The sequence below is a fragment of the Schistocerca nitens genome, chromosome 1 (assembly GCF_023898315.1).
Source record: "Schistocerca nitens isolate TAMUIC-IGC-003100 chromosome 1, iqSchNite1.1, whole genome shotgun sequence".
NCBI lineage: Eukaryota > Metazoa > Arthropoda > Insecta > Orthoptera > Acrididae > Schistocerca > Schistocerca nitens.
Genome location: NC_064614.1, coordinates 139,702,876 through 139,722,178, shown reverse-complemented (window position 1 = coordinate 139,722,178; position 19,303 = coordinate 139,702,876).

Sequence of the window (19,303 nt, the reverse complement as noted above, 5' to 3'; positions counted from 1 at the left end):
ACTCTTTTATTCCTGCGAGCGTGACAGGAAAGGACAACAGGCTATCAAAATAATGAGATGTCAATAATAGCGTAAGTAAAAGGATGAAAAGTACGATGATCGCGATTTACCACTGATATTAGTTTCGCATAACACACTAAATGTTTCCAACAAGGCGCCGACCATCCCCCCCCCTCCCCCCCCCCCCCCCCACCTTTCAAGTTTTCCACATTATGTTTGTACAGGTACGAATAAACGAAAGAAAAAGAAATAAATTACCATATCTGTTGCACTGTGCTGTGGTAATTAACTGCTATCACTTGTGGCAACGCCAGTTAAGATGTCTGTAAGCTTATTGGATATAGGTTCCACCTTTTATGCAAAAAGCTGTTTTTTCTTGTTATCCAAACATGTTTCAGCACCTCTGTGCCACTATCCACGGTGTGTGTCATACACAGGCGACTTTAGATGTCCCCATAGGAAATAATCAAGGGGAATCAAGTTAGGTGATCTCGTAGACCATGGAATAGGATCTCTCTCCCCTTCCAATCCAGCGACCAGGAAATACAGCACTGAGGTATTTGCAGACATCATCACTGAAGTGAGGCGGTGTATCGTCATGTTGTATCCACATCCCCTCATGAACAGCCGAGGGTACGTTCTCCAACGGCTCAGATAGAACTCTTTGCACGAACCGCAACTAAACAAAACTTTCATCATGACTTCGTAGTAATCAGGTTCTTCCTCCTTGTTTCCTTGCGGGAATAAGGACTGTAGATGTAAATAAACAGTACAGTACGTGTAAACTTGTACGCATGCTAGTTGTAAATAAGCTGGAAAACCGTAATGCTGGACAAAGTGGTAGACAAGTTTACTTTCACATCTCCTTAAGGTGGCTTCTTCGACCCCAGGTTCCCTACTGCAAATTGTTCAGTGGAGCATTATCTGTGACCTGTTATATTTTCGCACGCTGTTAAGGAAACACCCTGCATAAATGATACAGGAGACCATCTGAGCAGCCCTGTTAGATTGTTTTCAGATGATGCTGTCGTCAGGATATCAGTACGAATTGTAATATGATTGAGACAAGATATCTCCATGGTGCGAAATGTGGCAGTTGACCCTGAACAATAAAAAGTGTACTAAAATCTGAATACATAAAAAGAAAAAAGGCGAACCAAGGAAACCAAAGAATGCTTTTTACTAGCACAACACTTAGAGGAGGCAATAAATCTACTACTGCAGCCCTGTTCTGGAGTATTGCTGGGTGGTATGGGATCCTTACCCCAGATAGGAGTGACGGAGGACGTTGATGTTCAAATGTGTGTGAAATCTTGTGGGACTTAACTGCTAAGGTCATCAGTCCCTAAGCTTACACACTACTTAACCTAAGTTATCCTAAGGACAAACACACACACCCATGCCCGAGGGAGGACTCGAACCTCCGCCGGGACCAGCCGCAGGAGGACGTTGAGAAAGATCAGAAAAAGGGAGCTCGTTTTGTATTATCGCGAAACAGAGGAGAGTGTCACGAATACGATACACGAGTCAGGGTGGAAATCATTAAAACCTAGGCGTTTCTCGCTGCGGCGAGAACTTTTCACGAAATTTCAGTCACAAACATTATGCTCCGAATGCGAAAATATTCTGTTGGCTCCCATCAACATACGGTGAAAAAGACGATCGTGATAAAATAAGAGAAATTCGAAAGATTTAGGTGTCCATTTTTCCGAGATGCTTTTAGCGTTTGGGACCTTCGAGAAACAGACCGAAACAGGTCCTACGAACCCTTTTGCCAGGCATTTAACTGTGAATTGCAGGGTAATCAAGGGGCTGCAGATGCAGAGTAGCTGAGGACGAATGGCGATGTGTGAAACAGGTTGGACGAAACTGCACTACCTCGAGCACTGTACTTGTCCAGATCCGCCTTCTTTTGAACTCGCCGGATTTTCCATAACGCTGCAAGGTGTCCCCGCTGCGAATTCGATAGTGTAGGAGGCAAGCGGCGAGCGCTGGGAACGGCCGAGTTACGGCGGAAGAGGCCGTAGCAAGTGTTTCGCGAGGACTCGGTGGAGGAAAGAACGGCCGTCGTAAAAGAGAACCACCGCGCTGCCGCCCCCGCGTGGCGTGTAACCGGAACCGCCTCTCGCCGGCGCTGCGGAGGCGGAAACCACACGCGGCGAACACTCTGTACACGTCTCAGAATTGGAATGAGCCTCCACTCTGTGCGAACAAAACCCGATGGCGCGACCAAGTGAGCCTCCCAAGAGCGAAAGAGCACGCTGTGGCAAGCTGCGCCGTGTTCTCCCGAATACAAGTCACAAAACAACCACGCGAAAGTTTTTTTTTTTTTAGATTCGAGTGTGTTATCTCCCCCCTCGTTCCTATTTCCATCTATTGTCCACATTAAACGATGTCCAGTCCAAGTAATTAATGAGCAAAGTCTTTTATGAAGATTCGAGAGGCGCGAAGATCACAATAAACTTCCAAGTTTCCAGAATGAGATCTTCGCCCTGAAGCGGAGTGTGCGGTGGTGTGAAAATTCCTGGCAATTAAAACTGTGTGCCGGATCGAGACTCGAAAACTCGGGACCTTTGCCTTTCGCGGGCAAGTGCTCTACCAACTGAACTACCCTGGCACGACTCGCGCCCCGTCCTCACAGCTTTACTTCTGCCAGTACCTCGTCTCGTACCTTCCAAACTTCACAGAAGCTCTCCTGCGGACCTTGCAGAACTAGCACGCCTGGTAGAGCATTTTCCCGCGAAAGGCAAAGGTCCCGAGTTCGAGTCTCAGTCCGGCACACAGTTTTAATCTGCCAGGAAGTTTCAACTTCCAAGTTTACTTAGTTTGCCATGTTGACATGGCTCCAGTTCTTCTTTTCTAGGGGTCTGATTCTTGAAGTTGAAAATCTCACATCAGGTCCTCACGGTTGGTTTGAACCAATTAAATCTGAAGATTTTTTTTACATAAATATATTTTCTCACATTTTAGTATATAATACCCTACTCTGATTTTTCACATTAATAAAGCCGAAATTACATTATTCACACAAAAATACAAAAACACGTCCGATCAATTAGAGGCATGCTTACCACTCCCACACACTGCGAAAACAACAAAATTCCAAAGGGTTCACAATTTTTCTTAACAAACGAATTTTTACTAGTTTCCGTTACATTATTAATTTCGATTATTATTTCATAAATGTGTCCAGAAATATAGTAAACAGTACAGAATAGCGTAATTAATAATAGAAATTTTAAATGTACCAATAAATCGTAATTTCAAATGTTTATAAAAAAAAAGTTTAATTGTAGATTCAGGACTAGTACTTATCGATCGTAACATCGAAACTAAAATATTTTATAAAATAATTCCTTTTCATAAATTTTAGCTTGAAATATACCATCTAGTGTATAAAATTATGTGGAAGCTTTTGGTAAAGCAATTTAGATAATATTGACCTGTCCAAAATTCGAAAATTAATGCAAGTATCGACAACTACTGTTGAGGAAAAGTATTGCTAGAGGAGGATTTCCGATTACAAGTGGGAGCACATATCTCACACGAGTGTATACTAAACGCTTGGGAAAAATACGACGTTCTAACAACCCTGTTCCCTCAGTTCAGTAATCACGAAGATAATAAAATACAAATGATTGAGTTTAACATTTCTGTCAGCATGAACTGACGTAGAAATGTACGTTTTAAGTAGGGAAATTGAAATCGAAATAAGCTGTTCGTAAGTTGGTTGTAGCAAGAATTAACAGTCAATGAAAATACGCTTCTTCATTTTTCGTAGGTATTGTTAGCTCCGCTCTTGTCTAATATCACTCCTCCACAGGCCCTGATGTTACCAGGTTCACGAAACAACATTAACTTGCCAACGATGGATTATCGCAGTATATTTTTGCACTAAAATCTGTCAATAGTACAATTCTCGTCATTTATATTATAAAAGACACTGATTAAAAATATCACTTTCAAATTAAACACTATTTTTATGAATGGGGCTGGCTTTATAAAATGGTTCAAATGGCTCTGAGCACTATGCGACGTAACTGCTGAGGTCATCAGTCGCCTAGAACTTAGAACTAATTAAACCTAACTAACCTAAGGACATCACACACATCCATGCCCGAGGCAGGATTCGAACCTGCGACCGTAGCGGTCACGCGGTTCCAGACTGAAGCGCCTTTAACCGCACGGCCACACCGGCCGGCGGCTGGCTTTATATTCCTTCTCATAGTCGGCACTACGTATGTTAACATTCTCGATGAAGACATATTTCACCGCAGTAGGCTCACAAGACAAATCTCACATAATCTAAAACGGAAGCACGACGCAGACTTGGCTTCCCACGGTGGGAAGATCTTATGGGACCAAACTACTGAGGTCATCCGTCCCTAAGCTTAAACACTACTTAAACTAACTTACGCTGAGAACAACACACACACACATACCCATGCCCGAGGGAGGACTCGAACCTCCGACGGGGGGAGCCGCGCGAACCGTGGCAAGGCGCCAAAGACCGCGCGGCACGGCGATCTCCTCCAACACTTGACGGACACTCTCGAGGCAAAGCTATACTACAGTACAGAGAAATACGGCTCCTCGTCGGTGCAAAGAGTTTTTCAGGTAACTTTATAGCTAGTCTGATTTAAAGTTTATAAACAAAGTATTCAGAAGTATTAATCAGAGCACGAATATATTTAATGAAGAAAAAACAATTAAATACTCTTCAGCAAAATTTTTGGTATTTGAAGTTTCGTGATTTAGGTAATGTTAGATATAGAATGAGATTTTCAGTCTGCAGCGGAGTGTAGGCTGATATGAAACTTCCTGGCAGATTAAAACAGTTTTAATCTGCCAGAAAGTTCCATACCGGCGCACACTCCGCTGCAGAGTGAAAATCTCATTCTGAAACATCCTCCGGCTGTGGCTAAGCCATGTCTCCGCAATATCCTTTCTTCCAGGAGTGCTAGTTCTGCAAGGTTCGCAGAAGAGCTTCTGTGAATTCTGGAAAAGTAGGAGACGAGGTACTGCCAGAATCGAAGCTGTGAGGACGGGTCGTGAGTCGTGCTTGGGAAGCTCAGTTGGTTGAGCACTTGCCCGCGAAAGGCTAAGGTCCCGAGTTTTAGAGTCTCGGTCTGGCACACAGTTTTAATCTGCCAGGAAGTTTCAATGTTAGATATGTAATTGACGTCGGTTACTGACGAAGAAAACAAATAGAATTTCATAGGATAATTAATTTTTTCATAAGTAACATCATTATTGGAGAAATGGACTTCCACAATATGAAATGCAAATATACAAATGTAAATAAAATTTCAAATAACAGTTGCCAAACAACATACCAATCCCAAAGCCCCCATAATGAACATAAAATGTACAATTTTCAAAGAGACTCGTCAAAATATGAATGACATCGAACGGTTCAGTAAACAAAGATGTATCGTTATCTACCAATAAACAGGTGACACTATGGTACAGATTCACTTCAACATTTGCAAAAATTGCAAAGACACCAACACTACATTAATACCCAACATAGTAAATACACCGAAATAAAATTATGTAGCAACCTCTGGGTCCCATAAATTACTGCCCTAGCACTTTCACCACTGTAAACAATATATGTACGATAACTTAATCATAAGCATTACGACGCAGTGTGAAAGCAGCAAAGAGAATTAGAGAAATTTGGAAAAAATATTGAAGTTCAGTGAGACGAAATAAAAACATTTTAAGGTTTGATGATGACACAGATATTGTGTCAGAGACAGCAAAGAAATTGGAAGGACAGTTCAAGGAAATGGATGATGTCTTCAGGATATAACATAAGTAAAGCACAAGAAATGGAATGTGGTGGGGTCACACTCATACGCCGAAACATTGTCACAGTCGCCCGCACGAGACGGGCACGTGTCGTGGTCAGCAAAGTACACTACTGGCCATTAAAATTGCTACACCACGAAGATGACGTGCTACAGACACGAAATTTAACCGACAGGAAGAAGATGCTGTAATATGCAAATGATTAGCTATTCAGAGATTTCACACAAGGTTGGCGCCGGTGGCGACACCTACAACGTGCTGACATGAAGATAGTTTCCAACCGATTTCTCGTACACAAACAGCAGTTGACCGGCGTTGACTGGTGTAACGTTGTTGTGATGCCTCGTGCAAGGAACAGAAATGCGAACCATCACGTTTCTGACTTTGATAGAGGTCGGAATGTAGCCTATCGCTATTGCGGTTTGTCGTATCGCGACATTGGTGCTCACGTTGGTCGATATCCAATGACTGTTAGCAGAATATGGAATCGATGGGCTCAGGAGGGTAATACGAAACGCCGTGCTGGATCCCAACGGCCTCGTATCACTAGCAGTCCAAATGACAGGCATCTTATCCGCATGGCTGTAACAGATCGTGCAGCCATGTCTCGATCCCTGAGTCAATAGATGGGGACGTTTGCAAGACAACCATCTGCACGAACAATTCAACGACGTTTGCAGCAGCATGGACTATCAGCCCAGAGACCATGGCTGCGGTTATCCTTGACGCTGCGTCACAGACAGGAGCGCCTGCGATGGTGTACTCGACGACGAACCTGGGTGCACGAACGTCATTTTTTCGGATTAATCCAGGTTCTGTTTACAGCATCATGATGGTCGCATCCGTGTTTGGCGACACTGTACACGCCATCCAAGCTCTGACTCGATGCCCAGGCGTATCAAGGCCGTTATTACGGCCTGAGGTGGTTGTTCTGGGTACCGATTTCTCAGGATCTATGCACCAAATTGCGTGAAAATGTAATCACATGTCACTTCTAGTATAATATATTTGACCAATGAATACCCGTTTAACATCTGCATTTCTTCTTGGTGTAGCAGTTTTAATGTCCAATAGTGTATATAAGCAGAGCAGAACGAACGCGGAATCAATGCAGATACCAACCATTTACACAATGTCTGCGTATTGCAGTGTCCTTCAGACATTCACGGACATCACATTGAAGTCTGGGTCTGTTCGGGAGGCGTGTAGTGATAGCCAAACTGGTTAAGGAGACCGCTCGCGATAAGCGAGAAATTCGGGTTCGAGTCCCCATCAGGTAGAAATTTTCATGTGTCATCAATAAAATGTACAGCTGACGTCAAGAACTATCCGCAATTTGCGAATCTACTTTGTAAGACTCTAGCTACGATAAGGGCCGTGCAAGGGCAAGTCCACAAACATAAGCAGCTTGGACAAAGTGCGCATTTAGTATAGTCTGGCACCACGTTATGTTTCTAGTATCATTTTTGCTTATCTTACACTATCCATCCTGTTCAACAGCTCTTCCAAATCCTTTGCTGCCTCTGACATCTCACCAGCGCTCATCAAGATTTTTCTCTCTCCTCTCTGAACTTTGTTCTTCCGTTTTTTTCTTTGGTTTCCTTTATTGCTTACGCAATGTACAATTGAGTAACATCGAGAATAGGCTACAACCCTGTCTCACTCCCTTCTCAACCAGTGATTCTCCTTCATGCCCATCGATTCTTTCATCTGTCATCGGTTTCTGTACAAGTTGTAAATAGCGTTTCGCTGCCAGTGTTTTATCCCTCTTATCTTCCGAAATTCAGTATATTCCAATTAAAACAGTGTTCTGTAAGTCTACAAATGCTATAAATGCAAGTTTTGCTGTCCTTACTGTATGTTTTAAAGTAAGTCGTGGGATCAGCATTCCCTCCCTAGGTCCGCTTCTCCCAGTTTCTTCATTTTGCTGTGAATAACTCGTTTTAGTACTCTGCAACCAAGCTGACAGTTCGGCAACATTCGCAACTGTAAACACTTGCTTTCTTTGGAACTGGAATTATTATATTCCCTATGAAGTCTGAGGGTATTTTGTCGGTCTCATATCTCAGATACCAGGTGGCATAGTTTGATCATGGCTGGCTCTCCCTATGATCTCAGTACCTGTTTGGGAATAGCTTTTGAAGGAGGCCATATTATTTTGGCTGAAACCTAGGTAAAGATTGGTTTCTATTTGCAACTGAGGCTGACGTCTTATATGTTTAATTATCACAGTTGCTGACGGGGCTGCACGATGTTCTTTGTCAGTTTGTTCCCGCCATATCAAATCTCCCGCCTCATCTTTATCCTAGTCCCTCTTCTCTATCTATAATAATGTCTTCGAGTTTATTTTCCTTGTAGAGCCCCTCTAGATATTCTTTCCCCCTTTCAGCTTTCCCTTCTTTGCTTAGTACTGTTTTTATCCATCTGAGCTCTTTGATATTAAAATAATAGAGGAGACCATGAAGTTTCTGCTTGAGGGCTTTACTGCAACATAGGGCAACTCCGATGAGGGTATATAAGCACCGACTTGCAGGGAAGCGATTAGTAAGGCAATCGTTTATTTCCGATGTGCGTGTCTTAAATACGTAGACGTGAACTATGGCGACATTATTACCAGATTCCGTCCAAATAGGACCAACATGCTGTTGTTCCTTTCTTGGCTGCCGAAGGACGAATGCCGATAGACATCCATCTGAGAATGAAGAATATGTATGGAGGCAGCAAGTCTGTCTAAAGCCAGCAAGTGCGACAAGGAGTACTGCTGGTTCGTGATGACGCACGTCCCCACATCGCAAATGGCGCACCTCTGCAGGAGACACTTGAGCAGCCGCCGTGTAGTCCTGAACTCTAGCCATGCAACTATCACGCCTTCGATCCCATGGAGGGTGGACGATTCCCGCCGGAGGAAGGCGTGCAGTAGGTAGTTCTGGCCTTCTTCGCGCAGCGGGACACAGTTTTTCACCAAACAGGTATCTTCAACATGGTGTGTCGGTGGGATGGTTGCTTCAGTGCCCACGGCGATTTCGCCTGATTGACCCACCGATTCTGGTCTCTAAGGCCTTCGAACTGAAGCTTATCGATCGCCTCTCATACAAGTAGTCGCTTCTCTTTCGTCTCTCTTTCGTTTAATCTCCCTATAGGCGGTATCCACACTACTGGCCATTAAAATTGCTACACCACGAAAATGACGTGCTACAGACGAGAAATTTAACCGACAGGAAGAAGATTCTGTGATATGCAAATAATTAGCTTTTCAGAGCATTCACACAAGGTTGGCGCCAGTGGCGACACCTACAACGTGCAGGCATGAGGAAAGTTTACAACCGATTTCTCATACACAAACAGCAGTTGACCGGCGTTGCCTGGTGAAACGTTGTTGTGATGCCTCGTGTAAGGAGGAGAAATGTGTACCATCACGTTTCCGACATTGATAAAGGTTGGATTGTAGCCTATCACGATTGCCGTTTATCGTATCGCGACATTCCTGCTCGCGTTGGTCGAGATCCAATGACTGTTATCAGAAAATGGAATCGGTGGGTTCAGGAGGGTGACACGGAACGCCGTGCTGGATCCCAACGGCACCGTATCACTATCAGTCAAGATGACATGCATCGTATCCGCATGGCTGTAACGGATCGTGCAGCCACGTCTCGATCCCTGAGTCAACAGATGGGGACGTTTGCAAGACAACAACCATCTGCACGAACAGTTCGACGACGTTTGCAGCAGCATGGACTATCAGCTCGAAGACCGTGGCTGCGGTTACCCTTTACGCTGCATCACAGACAGGAGCGCCTGCAATGGTGTACTCGACGACGAACCAGGGTGCACCAATGTCAAAATGTCATTTTTTCGGATGAATCCAGGTTTTGTTTACTGCATCATGATGGTCGCATCCGTGTTTGGCGACATCGCGGTGAACGCACATTGGAAGCGTGTATTCGTCATCGCCATACTGGTGTATCACCCGGCGTGATGATATGGGGTGGCATTGGTTACACGTCTCGGTCACCTCTTGTGCGCATTGACGGAACTTTTAACAGTGGACGTTACATTTCAGATGTGTTTCGACCCGTGGCTCTACCCTTCATTCGATCCCTGCGAAACCCTACATTTCAGCAGGATAATGCGCGTCCGCATGTTGCACGTCCTGTACGGGCCTTTCTGGGTACAGAAAATGTTCGACTGCTGCCCTGGCCAGGACATTCTCCAGATCTCTCACCAACTGAAAACGTTGGTCAATGGTGGCCGAGCTACTGGCTCGTCAAAATACGCCAGTCACTACTCTTGATGAACTGTGGTATCGTGTTGAAGCTGCATGGGCAGCTGTACCTGTACACGCCATCCAAGCTCTGTTTGACTCAATGCCCAGGCGTACCAAGGCCGTTATTACGGCCAGAGGTGGTTGTTCTGGGTACTGATTTCTCAGGATCTATGCACCCCAATTGAATGAAAATGTAATCACATGTCAGTTCTACTATAATATATTTGTCCAATGAATACCCGTTTATCATCTGCATTTCTTCTTGGTCTAGCAATGTTATTGGCCAGTAGTGTATTTGTGTGAAACATGTTTGTCTCTTTAAGTGAGTCTACAGTCGACTGTTATTTCAATATACACTCCTGGAAATTGAAATAAGAACACCGTGAATTCATTGTCCCAGGAAGGGGAAACTTTATTGACACATTCCTGGGGTCAGATACATCACATGATCACACTGACAGAACCACAGGCACATAGACACAGGCAACAGAGCATGCACAATGTCGGCACTAGTACAGTGTATATCCACCTTTCGCAGCAATGCAGGCTGCTATTCTCCCATGGAGACGATCGTAGAGATGCTGGATGTAGTCCTGTGGAACGGCTTGCCATGCCATTTCCACCTGGCGCCTCAGTTGGACCAGCGTTCGTGCTGGACGTGCAGACCGCGTGAGACGACGCTTCATCCAGTCCCAAACATGCTCAATGGGGGACAGATCCGGAGATCTTGCTGGCCAGGGTAGTTGACTTACACCTTCTAGAGCACGTTGGGTGGCACGGCATACATGCGGACGTGCATTGTCCTGTTGGAACAGCAAGTTCCCTTGCCGGTCTAGGAATGGTAGAACGATGAGTTCGATGACGGTTTGGATGTACCGTGCACTATTCAGTGTCCCCTCGACGATCACCAGTGGTGTACGGCCAGTGTAGGAGATCGCTCCCCACACCATGATGCCGGGTGTTGGCCCTGTGTGCCTCGGTCGTATGCAGTCCTGATTGTGGCGCTCACCTGCACGGCGCCAAACACGCATACGACCATCATTGGCACCAAGGCAGAAGCGACTCTCATCGCTGCAGACGACACGTCTCCATTCGTCCCTCCATTCACGCCTGTCGCGACACCACTGGAGGCGGGCTGCACGATGTTGGGGCGTGAGCGGAAGACGGCCTAACGGTGTGCGGGACCGTAGCCCAGCTTCATGGAGACGGTTGCGAATGGTCCTCGCCGATACCCCAGGAGCAACAGTGTCCCTAATTTGCTGGGAAGTGGCGGTGCGGTCCCCTACGGCACTGCGTAGGATCCTACGGTCTTGGCGTGCATCCGTGCGTCGCTGCGGTCCGGTCCCAGGTCGACGGGCACGTGCACCTTCCACCGACCACTGGCGACAACATCGATGTACTGTGGAGACCTCACGCCCCACGTGTTGAGCAATTCGGCGGTACGTCCACCCGGCCTCCCGCATGCCCACTATACGCCCTCGCTCAAAGTCCGTCAACTGCACATACGGTTCACGTTCACGCTGTCGCGGCATGCTACCAGTGTTAAAGACTGCGATGGAGCTCCGTATGCCACGGCAAACTGGCTGACACTGACGGCGGCGGTGCACAAATGCTGCGCAGCTAGCGCCATTCGACGGCCAACACCGCGGTTCCTGGTGTGTCCGCTGTGCCGTGCGTGTGATCATTGCTTGTACAGCCCTCTCGCAGTGTCCGGAGCAAGTATGGTGGGTCTGACACACCGGTGTCAATGTGTTCTTTTTTCCATTTCCAGGAGTGTAGTTGTGCTGTCCCCTCCAGCCCCTAGTTTTAATCACGCTTGGCCACCATTACTGTGGCAAATGGTGAGGTGAAGTCGAATTAAGTCTGCACTAGGAGAAGAATCTGATGCTTTATGCAGCAGTCAGGACGGCGAGCTGGGAAGCAGTCGGATGTTCGCATTAAGCCAAGCCAGTGTACACAGTCAGGCGTCAATTTTGTAACGGTGGCATAGAGTACAGAAGTAAGGAGATAACTAAAAATAAACAACAGTCAAGAGTAGTCTATAACCGAAAGAAACTTTTGTAAGAGCAAAGCTCTAAATTTAAAAGACTTTCAAGGCACTACAAATAAGAAATCATGATCAACATTGACAGAAGAAACGAAAAGGAGGAAGGATGAAAGATTATGGTTTTACGTCCCTTCGATATCGCAGTCTTTAGGGGCGGAGCAGAAGCTCGCATTGATTCAAGGATGGGGAAGGAAATCGGGCGTGTCCTGTTCAAAGGAACTGTCCCTGCGTCTGCATGGAGCGGTTTAGGGAAATCACGGAAAACCTAAATCTGGATGGCCGGACGTGGATTTGAACCGTTGTTCTTCCGAATGCGAGCCCAGTGTACTGAACACTGTGCCAACTCGCTCGGTGGAAGAAGAAAAGAAAGAACAACTCTGAGGTATTTAGGAGCTGAGGTGCAGGGGGGAGGGGTGTGGGCAAGGAAACTGAATGAGTACTGTAAAAAGAGTGACACGTGATTTCATGTGACGAATACAGAAGCACTTGGTTTGAGGATAAGAAAAAAGTCCATACTGAGACAATGAGAGAAACTCGAGCGCAAGGAAAGACTAGATGAAAAATTTTGAAATGCCACTTGATGAATACTGCGTGGTCCAGTAGGGCCCCAATGTGAATAATAAATGATGATGATGATGATAAGAAGAAGAAAAAGAATCGGACACAAATGGGCAGCATTGTGTGTTAGTCTTCTGTACTCGTTTTGTTGCTGCTGACGAATGATACTCTTCCAGTTTTCATTTGGTCCGCGCTATCCGTCTTCCTCCTACCCTTTCTCGGCCGCGTCTGCGGACTTTGCGTTAAAAAAAATTTGGGGGGGGGGGGGTGGAGTCGTGGGCGACCAGCAGACTAGGCCGGCATACGCACAGTGTTTTCGGAGCGCGCATTGTTCCAGGTGGAGTAACTCTCGCTGCTGGCGAAGCTTCGCCGTACACAATAACCACACGCCTGGCAGCGCACCGCCGCGGAAAATACACGGCCGCCCGCGCGTGGCTGCTTCTCCAGGAAAACGAAATTTCCTCTGGCTGGCCGAGGGAGCGCGCTTACTGCTGCGGAATTAATACGTAGCGACAGGACGGGCCGAAAGCGGAGACTCCGGCTTAACCTCTCCCCCACTCTCCACTTCTATCCGTCACTTCACGTCCATAAAGAGAACTGTAAGAGGTCGCAAAAGTTATTCCATTATTCGTCGGGTCCTTTTTTTTTCTTATTTTCACTACTTTCTTACCTGGCAAACCCGGGATTTGAGGCGCTCCCACGGAACACATCCGGGCAGTTGGGGAATTGTTGGACGAATGAGCAATAAAATACTTTGTCGCAACATCAGCTTCGTCTGGGGCCGGTGGGTGCTTATCGCGGCAACGGCGACCTATCGGAAGCCGGGAGGCAGCAAATATCGCCTAACTTCGGCCGGAGAACTTTTATTAAATTTTCCGCCGAAAATACGGCGGGTCACGGTAGCGACGCTGAGCCTTTCATCTTCGTAGAAGGCAATGAAGAATGGCAGTGAAGAGAGAGATGGGCAGCGCTCCACCCTTAGGCCTGCCGACTAAAAAAAAGAGAGAGAGAGAGAAAAATGCCTATAGGGAATTTCTTCATCGGAGGTGTATTATTTTATACGGTCGATATCTCTTCGGTCCCTTCCCCCATTTGAACTCGCTTCACTTCAGCTAAAGGCAACCTAATTCGTTCGTAAAGAAAAAAAAATTGATCATTTTTTTCTCGTCGGATACATTTTCAGAATGTTCGCAGAAATTGCTAAGTTTTAAATCGTTAACAAGCCAGAATATTTCAGTGTTACTCTTAAGAGAGAAAAGCGGAATAGAAAAGGGGAATATCAAACTAAATAAAAAATACTGAAGACAAAAGCAAGTTACAAAATGAAATAAAACTGTCGTTTGCAGAACATAAGGCTTTAGAATCTGTTAATTAGCGAATCGGGAAACGTAAGAGAGGAGAGAAAAAAAACTCTTCTGTGGAATTCATACTTCTCGACCGCGGTTGTTTTTCGACGAGGTCCTCAGACGCAAGTCAAGAGAAATATAGCTAAAACTTTTCTAGAAAATATTCTCTTCGATAGGGGTTTTGTTCTTTTTTCTTCAATGTTACGTCTCAAGTACTGATACGACCCCTTTTCAATGCTTGCAAATCCATGGAGTACTTTAACAATTGTAGCCTTACTCTGTAGAAAACTTTACAATCTCAGATGCACGGCGCCAGTGAACATACACTGCCGGAAAAAAGTCAGTAAACCCTTTTAAAAGTTTGCAGTTCACTCAAGATTTATTGTTGCAACAGTGCATGTGGAGTACATAAAACGATTATCTGTACAGATCAATAGTACAAGCGGTTCTGAGGGACCAGGTATCGATCCATACGGAGACACCCGCACTAGTACGTGGAGTGGTCCCCACGAGTGGCAATGCAGGCGCTGGGACGGGCATCCAGGAGATCGTACAGATGGCCAATACTGTCCTGAGATACGTTATGCCACGTCTCCCCGACCCGTACACGTAGTTCTGTAAGAGTTACTGGGTGACGAGTCCCAAGAGTCACTTCTCGTCCCCTGGAAGAGCAGCTGAACGGAATGGACCGTGTCTTGAAAGGAGGATAAAAGGTGAACATCTACAAAAGCAAAACGAGGATAATGGAATGTAGTCGAATTAAATCAGGTGACGCTGAGGGAATTACATTAGGAATTGAGACACTTAAAATAGTAAAAGTGTTTTGCTATTTGGGGAGCAACATAACTGATGATGGTCGAAGTAGAGAGGATATAAAATATAGACTGGCAATGGCAAGGAAAGTGTTTCTGAAGAAGAGAAATTTGTTAACATCGAGTATAGATTTAAGTGTCAGGAAGTCGTCTCTGAAAGTATTTGTATGGAGTGTACCCATGTACGGAAGTGAAACGTGGACGATAAATAGTTTGGACAAGAAGAGAATAGAAGCTTTCGAAATGTGGTGCTACAGAAGAATGCTGAAGATCGGATGCGTAGATCACATAACTAATGAAGAGGTATTGAATAGTAATGAATAGAATTGGGATAAGAGAAGTTTGTGGCACAACTTGACAAGAAGAAGGGATCGCTTGGTAGGATATGTTCTGAGGCATCAACGGATCACCAATTTAGTACTGGAGGGAGTCATGGAGGGTAAAAATCATAGAGAGAGACCAAGAGATGAATACACTAAACAGATTCAGAAGGATGTAGGTTGCAGTAGGTACTGGGAGATAAAGAAACTTGCACGGAATAGAATAGCATGGAGAGCTGCATCGCCGGCCACGGTGGCCGTGCGGTTCTAGGCGCTGCAGTCCGGAACCGTGGGACTGCTACGGTCGCAGGTTCGAATCCTGCCTCGGGCATGGATGTGTGTGATGTCCTTAGGTTAGTTAGGTTTAAGTAGTTCTAAGTTCTAGAGGACTGATGACCTAAGATGTTAAGTCCCATAGTGCTCAGAGCCATTTGGAGAGCTGCATCAAACCAGTCTCTGGGCTGAAGACCACAACAACAAATGTCCCACAACTTCTCGTTTGGGGACAAGTCCGGTGATGATGCTGGGCACGGAAGTTGCTGCACGTCTTGCACAGCACGTTGAGTTTCACTGGCAGTGTGTGGGCGAGCATTATCCTGTTGGAACAACACACCACGTTCTTGTTGCTAGAATTGCAAGAGAACGGATCTAACAATATACTGCACATACCGAGCGATGGTTAGCGTCCCCTCCAGAAACACCACAGGTGAGCGAGAGTTGTAGCTCTGGTCTGGCATGAGACTACTTTGTTTTGGACGAATGATCTCTACGTGACAACACTCGCCAGGTCTACGTCGTACGCGCAAACGACGAAAGCATGCGTGCTCACAGAATCTGCTTTCATCGCTGATGACCAAGGAGTGCCATCCCATCTCCCAAGTGATCCTCTGATGGCACCAGTCGAGCCATGCACGTCGATGCTGTGGCGTGAGTGGAAGACGGGGTAGATGCGTGCGTGCCAGTAGTCCCACAGCTAATAAGCCGTTCGCACCAGTTCATGTGTTCTGGTAGCTGTACGATCTCCCATCGTTGCCCTTACAATACGACGTCCCCTACGGTCGTTTCAGCTGCGCGGACGTCCAAACATCGTCTACAGGTGTGACAATATTCACCTGAGAACTGAGAGCAGCAACTTTGCGCTAATGACGTAGCACGTTCAACTTGTGCAGCAACTCTCCGAAAGGACCATCCCACTACTCAGAGGGCCACAGTCTGACCTCTTTCATACTTGCTCAGTTGACTGTAGGAAAAACCAGTACGTGTCCGTTACATGATTCCTGCATGCTTCACACGTTTGCACTACACCGAGCGTTCTGGCTGTGGGTATTCCGTACTAAAGAGTAGACACAGATGGCGCTCTGGTAGCTATGCCACTACGCCACTTGTTGGCGGACGACGCTGAAACCATTATCAGTACATTTACACTCATGCTCATAAATTAAGGATAATGCTGATACATGGTGAAACAACACTCTGGTGGGCAGTTGGCGGGTTTAAACCACTTCGCGGTATGACCTTGTGGTGCATTTGACCTGCGGTCGTTGCACGGTGGCGCTGGCAGCAGTCCACGCAGGTGTGTTGGTTCATGTCACAATACGGTGCAGCGAGTAGGTGTGCAGACGTTTACAGACGTGCTAATGGTGACTGTGTGTTGAAAATGGCTCAAACAATACACATTGATGACGTTATGAGGGTTAGAATACTAGGGCGACTGGAGGCTGGTCAAACACAGCAGGTCGTAGCACGGGCCCTCCGTGTTCCACAAAGTGCGATCTCAAGATTATGGCAACGATTCCAGCAGACAGGAAACGTGTCCAGGCGCTACAGTACTGGATGTCCACAGTGTACAACACCACAAGAAGACCGATATCTCATCATCAGTGCCCGCAGACGGCCACGGAGTACTGCAGGTAGCCTTCCTCCCGACCTTACCGCAGCCACTGGAACAGTTGTCTCCAGACACAGTCTACAGACAACTGAACAGACATGGTTTATTCGCCCGGAGAAACCCTGGTCAAAGGAGTGCCCGAAAAGCCTGGTGTCTCAGTACATGGAACAGTGGTCCCACGTTATGTTCACAGACGAGTTGAGGTATAGTCTGAACAGTGATACTCAACGGGTTTTCACCGGGCGTGAACCAGGAACCAGATACCAACCCCTTAATGCCCAAGAAAGGGATCTGGCGACGGAGGTCGTGGTTTGATGGTGTGGGGTGTGAATACGATTGGTGCACGTACACTCCTGCATGTCTTTGACAGAGGAACTGTAACAGGTCAGGTGTATCGGGACGTCATTTGGCACCAGTATGTCCGCCTTTTCAGGAGTACAGTGGGTCCCACCTTCCTCCTGATGGATGATAACGCACGGCCCCACCGAGCTGCCATCGTGGAGAAGTAGCAGGCGAATGGAGTGGCCTGCCCGTTCTGCAGACCTAAACCCCATCAAGCACGTCTGGCATGCTCTCGGTCGACCTGTCGCTACACGTCTTCAAACTCCTACGACACTTCAGGAGCTCCGACAGGCACTGGTGCAAGAATGGGAGGCTATAGCCCAGCAGCTGCTCCACCACCTGATCCAGAGTATGCCAACCCGTTGTGTGGCCCGTGTACGTGCGCATGGTGATCATATCCCTTACTGATGACGGGGTACATGCGAAGAAAACTGTGACGTTTTGTAGCACATGTGTTTCGGGACGGTTTTCTCAACTTATCACCAATACCGTGGACTTACAGATATGTGTCGTGTGTGTTCCCCATGTGCCTATGCTATTAGCGACAGTTTTGTGGAGTGCCACCTTGTGTAGCACCACATTCTGCAATTATCCTTAATTTATAAGCATGAGTGTACTATCCTGCAATATGCCGTCATTGGATCAAAATCGGCGTCTTTCCAAGTGCACTTTTTTTCGGCAGTGTATTTACACTGGTCAGCAGCACGCGATGAAGTCGCCCTCGTTCTCTCCCACAGACCTCCTAATAAAAGAAGTATTAGCATACTGGTAGAACAAAAATGTTCCATTCGAATGGTTCTACATCTACATAGATTCTCCGCAAGCCACCGGTGCGTGACGGAGGGTGCCCTGTACCACCACTTTTCATTTCCTTTCCTGTTCCAGTCGAAAACAGAGCGAGGGAGAAAACGACTGTCTATATGGCGCCTTATGAGCCCTAATTTCTCGAATCATTGTGGTCCTTATGAGTAATGTTATGTTGGCGGCAGTATGATCGTTCGGTAGTCAGCTTCAAATGACGGTTCTCTAAACTGACTTTAATGCACTTTTATTTGCTCCTAGATCCAGGGCTTGCAGTTTTCTAGGAGACCTCGGTATTTCGATGCAACTTTCCGCACAATCGTCTCCATCAATAGTAGAACTGAGAAACAAAATGCCCAAGCCGCGACTGAGCCGGCAGATTACGGCTGGAGTGATCGCTGTAGCAAAAATCCATTAATACCAGTATTGCTGGTCCCTGTTTGGATCACAACCGAAGTAGAATCTTCCAATAGGGGCCTGAAGATGGCGTAGCAAAACGCTGAAACTGATTGCCAAATAAAATAAGGCTGGAAATTAGGCGGCTGACAGGTGTTTCATTTGACATCCAATAGTATCCTATTCCAGCCACCTGTTCTTTAATACGTAGATCTCCCACAGAACAAAACCACGATGTCGTTACGTCGCGTGAGGAATCCCACTTGTGTCCGTCGCAGATAAGATCTACGACAGCAGCAGAAGCTCACCCCCCTCCCACTCACCATCACCCCCCTCCCTCCCCCACGGCGCTCGCGCCATCCGCGTAATCCCAGCAATATGGGCTGGTGTCACGTGCTGCAGGCGACCCCGTGTCACGTAGATCGGCGCTGGCTGACGCCTCTGATTTACCGATAAGCCCTCCTGTGAACACAGCACTTCCGAGACAGTCTGCTGGCGTTGATAACTGCAAACTGGCCTTCACGACAATGAAAACTGGCGAAAGCCAAGATGATTTACGACAGTATTATAAATACAGTCTTGCGCCTGAAGCACGTTAGATTTGGAAGAATGGTAAGGCGAACGAGATCGCGTGTATTTCATCAGTTCAGGAACGTAATTTACTGGATAGAATATTTTCCACACGGGCAAGGAAAGAAAAAAAAGCACCGAA